Source organism: Carassius auratus, unplaced genomic scaffold (genome assembly GCF_003368295.1).
Source record: "Carassius auratus strain Wakin unplaced genomic scaffold, ASM336829v1 scaf_tig00215416, whole genome shotgun sequence".
Lineage (NCBI taxonomy): Eukaryota > Metazoa > Chordata > Actinopteri > Cypriniformes > Cyprinidae > Carassius > Carassius auratus.
Genome location: NW_020528079.1, coordinates 187,742 through 204,689, shown reverse-complemented (window position 1 = coordinate 204,689; position 16,948 = coordinate 187,742). Strand labels below are relative to the sequence as shown.

Below are 16,948 nucleotides of genomic sequence, written 5' to 3'. Positions count from 1 at the left end.
CCCTAAAACCTGATTCAATTAAGGCATTAAGGTTTTGCTTTTGTGACTACTATGAAAAAAATCAATAAATAAACATGAATCATTTTGTAATTACAGAAATATGTATCGGTTAATATTTGATTCACGTGTGAATAAACTGTATGCATTGCTGTATGTAAGGTTACTTAAATGCATATTTACCTGCTGATAAACATGCATTGAAAACGTCTAAAAGCAAATAAAGTCTGTGAAACATTTTCCAAGGTATGCATCTGAAATGAAATGATATTCTATAAGCAGACATTGAACTACTGTCATAAACAGTGTACTATTCCGATCACGGACATGAATTGAAAGTAAAAAGCAAGGTTATGAATGGTTGTTCAAATTAAAGGGGTGGTTCACCATTTATTTTACCTTTATTCCAAACAGCCTGTCCCTTCTCTGAGAAACGCACTGATAATTTCCTGCTTTTATGAAGCCCCTCTCTCACAAATATGAAATGGGCTCGGATTGGTTAGCTAGCCCAGTGTGTTGCAATTCGCTAAATCGCCTCTAGTGCATCTAGAACCTGTACAAGCATGGCTCTTAATAGGTTTTGTTTGTTTGTTGTGGTCTCATACTTTTAGATAAACTTATTTGTAAATGCTACTGCTTCTGTTAGCTTTTAATATACGGTTTTATCCTGATTAAAGTTTAAATACAGTACGGCAACCCATGTTTAACGCTTCTCATAGCTGTGTGAAAATAAGTCTATAAATGGAAGTTCATTGCTGGAGCTAAGCTCAATTGATGTCACAAACCAGGTAAGTAATTTGTAGTCCCTCTGAGACATTTTTTAGGAATTAAACTGCCAGAATTTCAGCATCGCAACTTTGCAGATATTATGTTCAAATAGCAACATTACACACTAACTATTGATAAAAAAAAAAAGTGAAATCGCAAATCAACAACTCCATTAAGAAAATTTGACCAGACTGTCTCAACTTATCCATTTCTGAAAATTAATCATTTGTTCTGTCTACACAAGCAATTTGTCCTATTTCCTAAGTCCCTTCATGTGAATGATTGTTTTCCAAAATAAATCCATATTCTCCATTCAATATATTAAACTCACAGCAGCACCGAGTCAGTGGAGAGGATGCCTGTATAAATGGGAATCAAATAAATCACAGCATTTTGTTTTTCTGACACATTTGACCGCATCATTTCCTCAAGTTTGAATGACACTTCAAGCACATTTGTAATGTTAAAGGAATGGAAAATTAACCGAAAAACATTAGTCAAAAGAATTTAGAAAGAACTAGGATAAACTTTCCTTTAATTTCTATTTAGAATTTCTTTTCCAAAATGAAAGACAAATAAAGTATCTTAAATGACAAAAAATGTACTGCTGTAAACAATGACTACGTAATGATGGCTATTAAAATTAATTTGCTCCCTTGACTAAATTAAAGAGAGTTCACCCGAGAATGAAAATTCATCCATCTTCTACTCACCCTCAAAGCATCCTAGTTGTAATTGACTTTCCTCTTTCAGAATAATCCAATCAGAGTTATATTAAAAATAGAGCCCGACCGATATATCGGCCAGCAGATATTATCGGCCAATATGAGCTTATTGCTTTTAAAATCGGCATCGGTGTTTATAACGGCCGATGAAACATGAGAAACAGAGTCTCATGCTTCACTCATGTTATGAGTGTTGCATAGTTTGCCCACCAGAGGGAGCTCCGCAGTTGCAGAGAGTCTGCAACTCCACTATAGAAGAAAGCGATCAGCCACGAAGATGTACTGTTTGGACGGTGAGTCTGTCGTTCGTCATGTGAGATGATTTAGTTCATACACTGTATATAAAAATGGTGTGGTAGTTCTAGCTAACGGTCCTATCATTATCACTTCTAAATATTCTGTAAAATCACTTACAGCCGCTAATGCATTGCTATATTAGATTAGCCACAAAGCTAATACCATGTTTATCAGTGGAAGAGCGCGAACGTTAATAAGAGGTCAAACTATAACGTTAGCGTTTATCTTATTCTAAATATATCTGCAGTGTTTCCCACATAATGACAGCGTAAGGGGCAGTTCACATATCGCGCCTTAAAACGCGTGGAAAACGCTAGGTGCGCCGCTTTTTCCTAATTTCCAAAGCGCTCGGGCAGAAGCGCTCCTGAGGTGTCTGCCTTTGCTAAGCAACCATGACGTGCTCTCTCCATAAAGACGCGGAAATTTCAGCAAAGGATAAATGGATTGGAGCACTAAAAGTCGCTAGCAGTAGCTCTGCTACTAAATTTATTTCAAAATGGCAATCCACATACAGCTATGAACAGCTGTTCCTTCATCTTCGTTGAGTTTTCAACTTTGTTACAGGAAAGGATGAAGCTGATTGGTTAGTTCTTGTCACATGACCCGTGGTGCGCTTGCGGCATTCTGAAAAGTTGAGATGTTTTTAACTCGATGCGGTGCGGACGCGCCTGGTTATGAAGTTATGTACAGCGTGCATTAACTTGTTTGAAGGTGGTTCTTCTCAAAATTGACAGCGGTGTGTTCATGACACTAACGTTAACCATTCAACTTCAAATTGATTCCGTAATCTTCCGGTAACGGTAGGCTAACTTTACGTTCGCCAGCGCATGACGATGTTTTGATTCAGACTGCACAAAGAGAAGAGAAGATATATGGGTCCGTTGTGAATGTGTCTGTGAGAGCAAATATAGTGTAGTTACAGTAACTACAGTAGGTGCGTCAGAAATGATTAAAATATAAATAAATGTGAGCTGAACACGCACTTTTTTTTTTCTTTTTTTTTACAGATTGTTTCAAAGCAGCTTTACAGACATAACAGGAAAATGTTGTAAAAATATGGTTAAATATAAATAGGTCATACCTATTGCTTGACAAATATATATATATATATATATATATATATATATATATATATATATATATATATATATATATATATATATATATATATATATATATATATATATATATATATATATATATATATATATATATATATATATATATATATATATATATATATATATATACACACACACACACACACACACACATCTCATTTTTGCCTATGTAGGAAGAAACCTGTTTATTATAATTCTAATTCTAATGATGACATGAGTAATGATACATGGTGATATTATTAATACACATGCTTATTCTTTCTCTGTCTCTCTTTCTGCCCTACAGATGGCTGAAAAAGGTGAATGCTGTAGCAGCAAAGTGTGGGACTACTTCTGCAAATACTTTAACTTTAGTATTATAATTTATTTACAGTACACACACAGACTGTTAAAACCAGCTTCAACTGCAAGAAAGTAAAAGTGTTAAATGTTTAAAATCAGACTTTTTTTTTTATCATTAAAAAATATATACTTTTGATGTGCAATTGTTTAGTCATTGAGACCGTAATCTTAGGCTTTTTTTTTTTTAAACATAAATCCCTTCTGGAAAATGGTTTATACAGCCCACATACATAGAACAGGCAGATATTTTGCTATTGAATGTTGTATAAGTGCAGTTTATAGAAAATGGGTCTAATATCCAGTTAATTTTCAAAATCAAAATATCGGCTTATAAATCGGCTCTTTTCGAGTTAATATCAGCATCGGCCCCCAAAAATCAATATCGGTCGGGCTCTAATTAAAAATGGTCCTTTCTCTTTCAATGGGGGCAAGCGGGTGTTTGTTGTCAACAGTTCAGAAGACGTGAAATAAAGTGTGCACATCTGTAATAAAATGTCCTACACATGGCTCCGGGGGGCTGGGGTGAATAAAGTCCCCCTGCAGCAAATCCAAGCATTTTTGTAAGACAAAATGTAGGAGCAAAGGAAACAAAGTTTAAGTTAATTCGTGACCAGCGTTTTGCTCTCTCTCCGCGCTCGTCACCAACCACACAGTGTTGATGAACTACAACATCTGCCTGCACAGCCATGTGAGGGACATTTTATTAAAGATGCGTGCACTTTTTCACATCTTCTGAACTTAAAACACAAACACTCGCTCACCCCCACTGAAAGACATGGAAGAGCAAGGACAATTTAATAACTATGATTGGATTATTCTGAAAGAAGAAAGTAGGGCTGCGCCGATCACAATCGGCCGATCGTTATGCGAGAAGTATGCATGAGAAGCTGCGCAAATCCACGTTCATTTTCAGCATTTATTTGAGCATCTTCTCAGTTAACAACGGCTCTGTGTAGTAACAGCTGCTCTATGTGAAATCAGGCACCTGATGGAATTCACCGCTGATTAGAGAACCCGCTTTACTGACGAGATGCGCATTAACGATCGGCCGATCGTGATCGGAGCACCCCTAGAAGTCACATACACCAAGGATGCTTCGAGGGTGAGTAGAAGATGAACGAATTTTCATTCTCGGGTGAAGTAACCCTTTAATGACAGCCACCATTTCCACTTTAAAATCACACAACAATTTAAATCCTCAAATTAATGTCTCTAAATAATAAATAAATAAAGTTTTTGTTTTTGGTAGATACAGTCAGGAACATGTGATCATTATTAACATGAGCATCTCAAACTAGCTCGATCGGCTGTACATGCTGTGCCGAGTTTGTAAAGCAATGAAATACCTGTGCATAATGAGCTGGATAAAGGAGGATGATTTATTAGACGGGTGAAAGTAAAAGCTGCCCCTGGGAAAACGGATGAGGACCCATCTGCTCATGTCTGTTGTAAAAGGGAAACCCTGCCACCCCGGCGCATGACACTGCCTCGGTTTAAACAGACGCATTCCCCCCAGAGCTGTCAATCACATGAGACCTACCACCACCAGCCCAGCGCCAGCTCTGATTGGTTAAGGTACTTTACATGCAAATTTGCCAGTGCACTATTTATGGGAGAAAGTCTTTCGCCCTCTCCGTTCCCGCTGGAGTTTAAGCTGTTCTTCTATGGAAGTACAATGTGCAATGGTGAGTTTGGGACAAGACTGCCTCTTTGGTAGTCATATTACATCTTAAATTAGCTATGTAAACATTACAGCTGTTATAAATAATTTCACAATATTACTGTATTCATTTTTGATCAAATAAATGCAGGACTGATGCGCACAAGAGACATTATTTTTATACAATCATAGCAATGCATATAAAAGCTTTTTATATTTTTTTCTTATAAAACATTACAAAGCATATTTTTTCATAAAAACTAAATATCAATATATTTTTTATTTGCTATAAATAATTTCTTCATTTAAATTTTACATAATTTTCTTTACAAAATCATTTGTAACAAGTTAAAGCCATAGCTTCATTAATCCATTAAATCGCACATATGGAAAACGATAACATGAGATGCTAAATATGACTGATTTTTCATTTTTAATGCATTTTTATTGCAGTTTTCGATAATTAAAGTCATCTTTAAAATCGTGTTAGTCATCATGTAATCCAGGTATACAACAGTATGTTGGTGACAAACCAGCAGAATTTGCATCACAGAAAAGCACATTTTAAAGTTAAGGCATAAAAATGGATGTGCAAGATCAAAAAATGATTTTCAATGTTGCCCCGAAAGGGCAAGTGATTGTTACTAGTGTTGTTGACTTGCCTAAAACTCTCTCACACTGACTCCAAGCCAACAAGTCATCCTCACTGTTGAGCCCTGCACTGACTTTAAATCATCAACTTTTGAATAATACAGCAATCAGATACATGTTTGTGTATAAATAAGCCCCGAGAGATTAAGAACGATGCCCAGGGGTCAGAAGTCGTCAGCAGGGACAGCTGATAGGAACAGACAGCAGAGGGAGGGGTCAGAGACACCCTTTAAAGGTCACGAGGAAACGCGCTGTCGCTAAAACCATCAGGTAGACAACAAAGAGGATCACACTTAAAGCGGCCACACACCCATCCCACCCCTCAAACCCAGTGTAATGTATTCTGCCGCATTTTCATTCCCATGCTGAAGTCACAGAACTGACAATCCAGCACCTCCTTAATCATCTACCAATAGGACATCAAACAGAAGCCTCTATTAATCTGACATTTAACTCCTTTTCAATTATAATCTTATAAAATCGCATTTAACCACCGCACAGCTAATCCAATTTAGAACAACACAGGTCATCAGCAGCCTAATCTCTCTGACTCCATCTCCCTGCACCCCTATGGCTCAATTCTGATTATCTTTTATTAGTTTTTATTGTTTATTAATGATCATGCTTACGGTCTCCTCTCATCTGCATGCAGGTGACATTCTGCACACTCTCTATCCCTCTCATGCGCTCTCTCTCTCTCTCTCTCTGACAAATTGCTGCCTATGCAGATAAAGAGAGCAGGAACAGCCTGGCACTTTCCCCCTCCATGAAACATCCCAACTCCTCTGCCTTTAATGACAATAACCGATAGAAACCAGTCCAATCACCTGGTTTCTTTCATTTGCGGAGGGTCTGAGTGGCCCAGTGTTTCTGGGTTTCTTTTGTCTGAGAGCTGTGTGTGCGCCTACACAAAACACAAAGAGCAGACGTGCTTAGGAGACGGTCTCTTCTCAGCCAGGGCTGGGCGTTACCTTTGTCCTGTCTTGCATTTTCATTTAGTTGATTAACTTTGCTTTCATAATAATAATATGCTTTTGGGTGGGTGAGAATGAAAGGGGCCTTTTATTGCTTTGGAGTGTGGACATTTGTAGAGTGACGTTATAGGCAAAGTTAGCTTGTTAGCTGCACCGCTGTATAGAGAGCTGTAAATTGTCTAAATTAAGCGTGAAGGGGGTAAAGTCTTTTATAAATCAATTACTTCAGGAGCAAATCTATTTTTAATGGTGTGCCAAGCGAATCCGGACAGCCTGGGCATTCTTCACCTTCAGGTCAAAGTTCACAGAATGGTCTTGGGGAGGAAAAAACAAATAGCATATTAATATATGGGTTCATCACATAAATACACATGTGCGTATTTATGTGCCTTCAGAGGCACGCCATGCTGTTTTGTCAAGCACTGAGGCACTAAAATATGAATACAAATGAATGTCTTTCTCTGAGACCGTTTAAAGCATGCATGACAATGCTGGGGCAACATTTGCCATCCTGAGCTTGTAAAAAAGGCTCCTGTAAGGAGATCGGTCTGTTCTGCCTGCACTGAGGATCTTCGAGGCTGGGTTATGGGGAGGCTTTTTAATACCAGGGCCATTTTAAAGCTAATCCAGTTAGCAAGCCAACCCTTCCTGTCCGACTCTTCAAACTTTCCTTCTATCTTCTGATAGGCTCAATGCTATGGAAATAGCATAACCCTAACCTAACCCTAACCCTTGGGTTTATGTTGGCAAGTCCAAAACAACTAACCTGAGCCTGAAACGGCTTTCGCATAGTAGATACTGTAAAAGCTCAACGAATCTCATGGAGTTAAATCCATTTAATATCAATTGTACTTCTCACAGTGCTTTTTTCTACAATGAATCGTTCAGCAAAAGGAAAACGGGAATGTAGCATCAACCAAAGAGTGAGACAGTCATGGTATTTCCTGAGCAGAAATGATTGATTATGAGACAATGTGATTGTTTTGCATGCACAGCTGGAATGAGTTCTAGTCCTCCCAGTCTAGTCTAATTCAATCTGCAATTAGTTCCCCTCCTTTTTCCATCTTCCGTGTCTTTCTACCCATATTTAGCGAGGCAAGGACACCGACATGGCTCCAAACACAAAAAGAAATAATTTGAGGACTTAAAAATTAATAAATAAAAGGAATGCTGCCATGGAAACTGATCAAGATCTGCAATACTAAACCTGATTTAGAGAGAGAGAAAAAAAAAACAGATACACATTTTAAAAATAAAACCAGAGTCTGAAAGATTCATAAGTGCATGTTATTTCAGTTTTTTTTCTTTGCAATGTTTTATCAAAAAAAAAAAAAAAAAAAAAAACTTTCAACCATCAAATCAATTCCTGATGGATAAAATCAACTCCCATCTGACAGCTATAATTGAATACACATTTTTACTCTGAAAAACATTTTGCTGCAATAATATTACAGTATATATTTCAAAGGCTATTACACATTAAGGTAGCAACAGGAACTGTTATTCACAGACAGAATCATAAATTCTAACACATCCACCACACACACACACACACACACACACACAAGGTCAGAGGGTCTATCTGGGCCCTTATAAGAGGAACACTGACAGCTCTCCGTCGCCAAGCCCTTATTTCTCACGTCTAACAGATGTCTGAGCATGTTTCATGAGCTTTCGGTCTTTGACCACCTTCCCTCGGTCCGCTGGGATCAAGATCTTCCAAAGGAAGCACACCGTATCATTTCAACACAGAAAGGTGAGTCTATTGATAAGAGTGCCGTTACCTGACTAAGGATGCAAGCCTGCACACTTCTACAGAGATCACTTGCCCTCAAACACACACAAAAACACACACCCTGTGAGGATTAACATCTTGAAAACCGTGAGCTTCCACTGCAGAATATTGATCGAGCAGGAAAATCGGACATGAAAAGGGAAAATACCAACACTGACACACAAGGTATCCATGCATAATCATGCCAAAACACACTTGGTGAGCATCCATCGAAAGCACACTATAAAGGAAAGGCCAGATTTTGAAAAATATTGCGTGTACGGATGTGATCGAATCACTGGAAGTACAAACAGACAGTTTGATATCAGTGTCTGTTTGTGATATTACACCCTAGTGTCAGCCACAGACTAAAGAACATAAAGCATTCTATTACATGAAGACGGGCGATGATCAATGATTCTGACAGGATCTTTATTGATCCAAAGGAGAGGGGAGCTATTTCTGCCTGCCGATGCCCCTTTCCCTCCCTGAAGAGCAGCGAAACCAAATCTGCACACGCTCTGTTACCCCTGCCCATTATTCTACACATGGCCCAGAACAAAAGCCAAAAAGAGGAAAGAAACAAGACCGTCTCTCTGAAGCATCACTCATCTATCTGTCTGCACAAGCTTTAAAGATGAAATACATCCATTTCTTCAACGTTCAAATCATGTTGTTTGATAAAATCACTTTAATTACTAGTGAAAACACTTGGTATCAATATTTTTTATGTGAAGATTGATCCTTTCAATACAATGTTAGTATTGCAAGTATGTATTTATACTCGTTTGCTCAATTACACCTCCATGATTAAGTCATTGAGACAAGCATGCTACTGACCAGCTTAAACACTTTTTCAAAATGTAAAAAAATTAAATAAATAAAAGGTGTAATTTACTAATAAATGCTTCCCATAATAAATTATACCATATACTAGCATATATTTAACCTTTACATTTAAGATTTAAAAACTTAATATTGAAAAAGGTCATTTTTTGCAGGCACTCCAGGTCAATGAGCATAGGGCACAGGCTTCAGTACAAATTCTCTGGGATTATTAAATAGTTAAAATTAAATTCAGTTCATATATCTTCCAACTATAGCGGTGCATCTCCAACCGTTCACAGTGAGCTGATCACATCTATTCGGTTACAAACACAACAACCAACATCAAGTCAACATGAAATGGTTAATATACCCAATCAAAAGTTTCTTAGAAAGGATAACTAAAAATTCCAGAAAAAAAGGGTTATCCATGTCATACCACAACATAAAAGGAGCTTTCATCTAAAGGCCTAGTTTATCTGCACACAAGCCTTTCAAGAGCTTCTGTAAAAATAAATGATGTTCCTTAACTAATCAATGTAACTGGCAAGACATTAATCTCCTTGAACTGCATGGTATTGTGGGCATCATGAGAGGGAAGATTTACACAGTAAGTACCAGGAAACTGCAAGCTGATGTGTGTATAAAAAGTGAACCGCATTTCAAGATCAAGGTCACTTTGAGGACACCACACAAGCTTTTGTGTTTGTAACCTTAGAAATACATTATTGTTGTTCCTGGTGACCAGCATGGACATAGGCCAAGGGTAACGGCAGTTAAATTAATTGAGTGTAACCACAGTGTTTTTACTTCATTTGCTTTGTTTTTAGAGTCCATCATGTTCAGGTCCCGTGCTACAAGATGTTAGCCAATCATAAAAGTGGGCGGTAACACTGAACTCTTAAAGGGAAAACACCCCAAAACAGACTTCAGTCAGAGGATGAGAAACATGATGGAAAAAGGTCATAGCTCAATTTTGAATGTTTTCAGTCCAAAAAAAAAAAAAAGTCAAAATCTCCTGGTAGATGGCTACATTGACTTTGGACCTGATAAAACACAAAGATAGCAACACCAGCAGACGTCACCACAAATCATCTCTGACTTCAGACTGGACTTCAAGCAGCTTGGATTCTGTGCATCTCCAATCTTCCTCCAGACTACAGACCTTGATTTCCAAATGAAATGCTAAATTTACTTTCATTTGAAAAGAGGACTGTGGACCACCGAGCAACAGTCCAGTTCTTTTTATCCTAACCCCAGGTGAAATGCTCCTGAGGTTTTTTGACGTTTACATGTTCTAAACTAGCTCAAATATTTATCCGGTATTTATACTAAAAATTAATCAAACTAATCAAGCTCAAAATTGAATATTCAAATTTTTGGAGATACTGAATTCTTAAATTTTCTAAGCTGTAAATTGTAACCATCAGAATAATAAAAAAAAACTTGAAATATTTCAGTTTATGTGCAATGAATCTAGAATACAAGAAAGTTAGCTTTAATTAAATTACAAAAAATAAAAACCTTTTCCAAGATATTCACTTTTTTTTTTTTTAGATTCACTTGTATGCCTGACTCCTGACTCATAGTGGAATGATGCTTTACATTTTTGGTCTCCTGTGTTTTTAGTCAAAGTAACATACATTCTGGGCCAATAATATAACCTTTGACCTATGAAAATGGTTTTAAAAACCAAAAAAAAAAAAAAAAAAAAAAAAGTTTAAGAAAACGTCATAACTTTTCTAGTGACAACGCAATAGCACACCTGTCATAGTTTAATGAATGGGTAGATGACATGAAGCGGCTGGAGGTTAGCTGCATTCAAAAAACATGACGCACATATCCTACATATAGCTCCTGTTCGGGGGATTTTGTCTACAAAATGATAGGAGCACAATATTAGTTTAATATTTCACATTTTTAACTTGGGTGCTGTAAGCCATGCTCATTTTCTCTTGTAAGTCTTTGTTATAAATTGCAAGGCATTACAGTGCCAGACATGGACAAATTTGCTGGTGCACAAAACAAGTACTTTAAAATGGAATTCCTTAAGATTCTCAATGGAGACAGTTGAATCAAAATCAACTGAGGGTGTTGCCTGAATGACGAGTGAACTAATTGGTTGTAATGAACCCTTGTAAAATTATACTAAATTAGATTACACTAAATTAGACTAAATTAGTCTCAGGAGAGGTTAACAGTAGACACGTTAGCTCACGTATTCAAAAACAGAGTTCAACAGAATGCAACAAAATGAAGACATCTTTCGTTCTCGATAGCACAGCATGCTAATTAAAGTAATTCAAATATATATATATTTTTTTTTATAAAATCTGTGACATGACATCCATGTGCCTTGTTGTTAGGATCAATTAGCCGTAGTTCACTTCTGCACTGGGCCATTTGCTTTTCAAGGTTTTTGCCACCAGAGTGGTCCATTTATCTATGATAAAACCACAGCTAGCTCATCACATCAATAGCTCATGGGGGTTACTATACTTGCTCTGCTTCCTGAATCGAACACGTGATCTCTTCCCCTTCTCTGCAGGAGGCACGTTTGCTCCCTGCAGCATTGCTAAAGGAAACGCATGGGACATTTTTGTCTATTTCTTTACAATCTCCGATTATTTTCTGGGGTACTCAAGGAAAAACATCTCAACCTGTGTGTAGATAGATACTTGCTTAACTGATATTCTACTAGTGCAACTACTGGGCAGATTTTTGAGTTCTTCTCTGATATTTCAGTCAGAGAGTGTGTGCTGTGTTTTTTTTTTTTTTTTTTTTTTTTTAGCAGAATGTCAGTAGAGCCATTAACTAAATATTCTGCCATTTTTTCTATTCACTGAAGAGTCTCATGTTCCTGTGAAGCACAAAAGCCTTTGATACCAACTCCTGCTGAGATCAAACACAAATATACTCTTTTCTTTTTTCCTTTGACATAGTACTGTTTTTCTCCGTGAGACATGCAGCCCTGCTGGAACTTTAAAGGGAGTCATTTCTTGACCAATGTTGACAATAAAGGCTTGTTTTATAGTCTTTTATGGGTTTAAAATATCAGTCAAGGACAAGCACACAGAAATCGCAGGGATGTTCGTGTGAAGTGAAATAAAAAAAATGTAGTCACAGATGTCCTGATGTCCTGTTAAACTGACCATCAGGACTGTGTAGAATTGATAGAGTATATATACACCAGATTACGCTGCAAAAAATACCACTCAAAGAATGCTGATATCTGAGATGACCTCACTTCCTGTAAGCTACACCGTGGAGCAATGGCTTTATCCAGGTCAGCAGAGACGACTGGCATAGCCGTGCAGTTTGTGACCTCTGCAACCAATCTCAGCCCTCGCTTTCTGTTTGCACTGACCAACTGATGTCTTCCAATGCGGCTTCTGCAGCCGATTGCTATTGTCTTTAAACGACCTCTGCTACTGATCCCGTCATCCCTGTCTGCAGTGTCCTAGCCTTTCTGGAAGCATGAACAAAAGGGGCACGATCAATCTAGTCTGTCAGGTTGGCTCGAGCAGTTTGCTTGTGAATGGAGACTGCAACAGAAGACCAAGTGGCTCCGATTTAACATTACTGAAAGGAAAGAAAAAGGGATGATGATCAAGATGTCTTATTTCACAGGCTGATTTGCAGGGAGCAAGCAGCGACCCAACTGAATTCATGAGCATGTGACAAACAAAGCCTCATATGAGGTCAAACCCAGCGTTCAACAGACACATGGATTACTGCGGGTCCCACTACAGCTATTCTCCTCTAATCCAGTCAGTCACAAATCTAGCTCCACGATTAACCCCTTTCCCTGCTCCACAAACGTAAGGAATACATTTCAGTGCTGATTCTACTCGCATTTGGTGCTTTGAACCATTTAACCCTTAAAACTGTCCTGCAGATGTCACCGCAAGTGCTACTAGGACCAATTCTGTCCATGTTGATTTAGTTAATTGCTTGGGTCATGGGTCATGATTTTAGGCCGAAAGGATCACGTCGCCTGAAAGTGGTCTCACAAACCTCAAATAGCTACATTACTACATATTTGAAGTTAGTCAAGACACTGACTTTGTCAAGAGACTGAAAGTGACTTTGGTGTCAGATGTTTAATTGGTAACTGCTCAGACTGATTCACCAAGTAAATCAAGCAGTTTTAGACCGAGTTCGTCTGTGATTCATCTCTGAATCACTTTGACCAGTTCATTAAAAAAAATTACCATCTTGTGAGAGTCATTTGTCCTCAAACCAAGCAGCTTTCTTTTGGTCAGCGGATATTTGCGTGACCACCTTGAATCGGTTGTGAAAGCTATGAGGGGAAATTTCTTCGCCTTTGAGAAACTCCTGATCGTGCAGATTCCTATCAAAATGACTGGATTTCGAGTGTGAAGTTTTGTAGAGCACAGGTAAATGTAGCCTGATCCATCTACATAAGTGATAGAATGCAGATATCAATCAGCCAAATCTTTTTTTAGGGAAAAATCACCCTTTGGTCCAGGTAAGTAACGTTAAAGCACAGACAGCACAGCAGGGAGGCCTGACGTTCTGCAGGATGAGCATTACATACAGCGAAGCAGAGAGGACACTGAGAGGAGCCTGTACTATGTCACATCCTAGATCCCAGCCCCCAGGTCTAAGCACATGTTGCCCAAGAGGAAACGAGCCGTGAAAAGACAAGAAATTACACTGTGGGGGACCCATCATCAGGAGAACATCTCATTGGATCGAATGATGCTCACATGGGCTGTAAGAAAAACAATAACATTCCAAAAAAAAAAACAATGCGTTTTGGCACTTGGATGTAATGACAATAGATTGCTCATTGGCACAGATGCACAGAGATGCTCAGAAATAATTAAGCTCAAACCAGCTGCAGCTACTTGGGCAATGGTAATGCTTAGTCAAATCAAAAACAGCCTGGAGAAAATAAAGATTTTTTTTTTATTTGATACGTAGCGTCATTTGCAACCCATTTTATTCCTGTAATGACATATATTTCTGAAAAAGGATATTCCAAAAGAATAAAATTAGGACAGAACATGATTTGTCCATCAGGAATTGATTAGAGAGTGAAGAATTGACGCCATGCATATTACAGTATGTATACTATACATCTAAAACTTGGGGTAAGATTTGTTCATGTTTTTAAAATGAATCTCTTAAGCTCAGGCTGCATTTATTTGATGAGTCAAATACAGTAATACTGTAAAAGTATTACAATTTGAAATATTAAATTTGATTCTTCAGAAATCATTGTAATATGCTGAATAAAAGTGAAGCATAAATTTAAAATAAACTGACTCTAAACGTTTCAATAGAGTATATTAAACATGAGGGCTTCATGAAAATGGTTTAACAAATTACAAAAGACAAACATTTGCTCTTTAAGACTGCTTATTAAGAAAGTAAATGGTTTCAATTTTATTTTCATGTTGACTAGGACATGGCACGCCCCATCTGCAGTGATGTGAGAACAAGTGTCTGTACAGACCCATGGGACACTGAAACAGTGGAGCTGAGAAAGACACGCATCAAGGAATTTTGATGCATCTTGTAATGGCTGGGGAAGAGCAGAGGATGGTACAGACCCTCTCAGAGAATGGAGCAGCAAAGAGACAGTCATAGGAATACCACAGAGAAAAGCAAAGAGTCATAGGAATACCACAGAGACAATACAAAGAACAATAGATTCAGAGAACCAGAGCTGAGAGAGGACAGAGGGGGAGAGAAACAAGGGATGCAAGCGGGAAAAAAGGAATTCCTCAAGATATTCCTTAACATATGAAATGTGCGACTGTATACCAGTATATAGAGAAAAAAAAAATGGGGTTGTGGGTCATTGTTTCTTTTTCTGTATCACTCCATTTTAAGCAGAGCAAGGAGTCACAGAATAAGGATTAGAAAATGTAAATGTATATATATTTGGAAGAATAAATGTGAATTTTGGCATTTGACAAATTCAGAAGAGCAGATGAGACTGAAACAACACTGGAACAACTGCTAAGCAGTCACAAAACTTAATTCACACCAACACAACTACAGCCAAGGCAGAGCAAGCTGAACTTTTTTCCTTGCTATAGTATTTTTTCCCTGTCTCTGTACACATGTGAATTGTGCACAATAGCGTGAATGTTTATTAAAAAAAAATTATATAGGCTACCTTTTATTTAGAATTTTATGTTGACTGGAAGATAAGTGTTGTCTGCAGGAAGCTAAGTGTTGTTTACTTGCAAGAACAAACCCAAAAGGGTCATTGAAACCCTAGCACTAAAAGCAAAAAAAGGAAAGCAAAAAGCACTGTGTGAGATTAAGTTAGTAAGCTGCTTTCTGATTTCAGGCCTTCATGCAACGTACAGTAACGATAGTTTGCAGAAATACATGCAGGACATACATATATAAACACACATTATACACACAAATACATATATACACACACACACACACACATTTACATATATATATATATACATATGCATATATATATACATATATATACATATACATACATATATATAGAGAGAGAGAGAGAGAGAGAGAGAGAGAGAGAGAGAGAGAGAGAGATTATCATTATTATTGAGAGTTATCAAATCAAAATAGTTTCATTATTTAATAATATCCTGCTTCAACAGTGTATACTGTATAAGCATATAGGGTAAAAACAAAAACATTATGCTAGGGTAAAAAAAAAAAAAAAAACTAATTTACATTTTCAAATAGCTAGAATAATGGAATGATCCATGTACAAATTCAAGCACAGATTGAGGGCCACAATGATTATCAAATGACTCTAAACCTCAACATGTAGGTCTCATACACACCTACACGTTTCTGATGTTTATTTCAGATGTTGTGTGCAATTTTATGTTATTAACAAGCAGAGGATCTTAAACACAACTCACAGTCCTGCATAGGCTATTCCTCTGCTATGCTTTTACTCGAAAGTGTTAAATAAAACGAACAAACTAACTAAACCAAAGTAATAACACGCTGCAGTCAGCATGTAGTATTTATTGATAATACATACATCAAGCGTGTAAAGCTCATATTTATCAACAAATGACAGCCACGACTAAAATACTTCAGAAATAAATACTGTGTGCTGCTGTCAATATAAATGTGTGTTACTCCTGTTGCCAAGGTTTCGCGATTGCGACGCGCTAAAGACGTTAAACAACACGACTTCATTCCGTCATCAATACTGTTAAACTTGACCGGCAAACGCGTCGCGTGTTTGTACAGCTTCAACGCCACGGTAAACACCGGCAAGGTCGTTATAACTTTAAACATACACGACATAACTCCGTATTAAAAGCCTAATTGGGAAAATAAATAAACATAACGACCTTCCCATGCGCTATTTCCAGCACTAGTCCGCTGAGGGGAGATCTATAACAACCTGCCATTTAAGATAAAGAATTTTAACTGAATCCTTACCTTCTCCTGCGGACGCAATTTGTTTTTAATATTCTTCTAATATTCCCCCTCTTTGCAGAGCCCCTCTCCTCTCCACTCTATGCGTTTAATATTGCAATAATATTGCTGCGGTCGCGACTCTCTCCAGCGACCAGCCCTGAAGACGGGGGCGGGGCCAGGGCGCTGACGTCACGCGCCCGCTAGGAGTCCTGTACAGTGAGGTACAGAGTCACCAAAACCCACTTCACAGCGGTTCACATCCCCTCCCCTCTCTTTCTGCCTCCATCTTCTCTACTGTAAATGCAACATTTGTACTAGAAATCCATATTCATATAAAATCATGTTGCTAAAGCAAAACCAGATCACCTTTTTATTTTAAAAAGCAAAATAATTGTAGATTAATTCCA

The 16,948-nt window shown here is 37.7% G+C and overlaps 1 protein-coding gene across 6 annotated transcripts in view; it reads right to left on the bottom strand.

Annotated features, from left to right (window-relative positions):
* Positions 1-16,948, bottom strand: part of LOC113094660 (nucleolar protein 4-like) — an 84,176-nt gene that overhangs the window by 45,081 nt on the left and 22,147 nt on the right. The gene's annotated exons all lie outside the window — the stretch shown is intronic.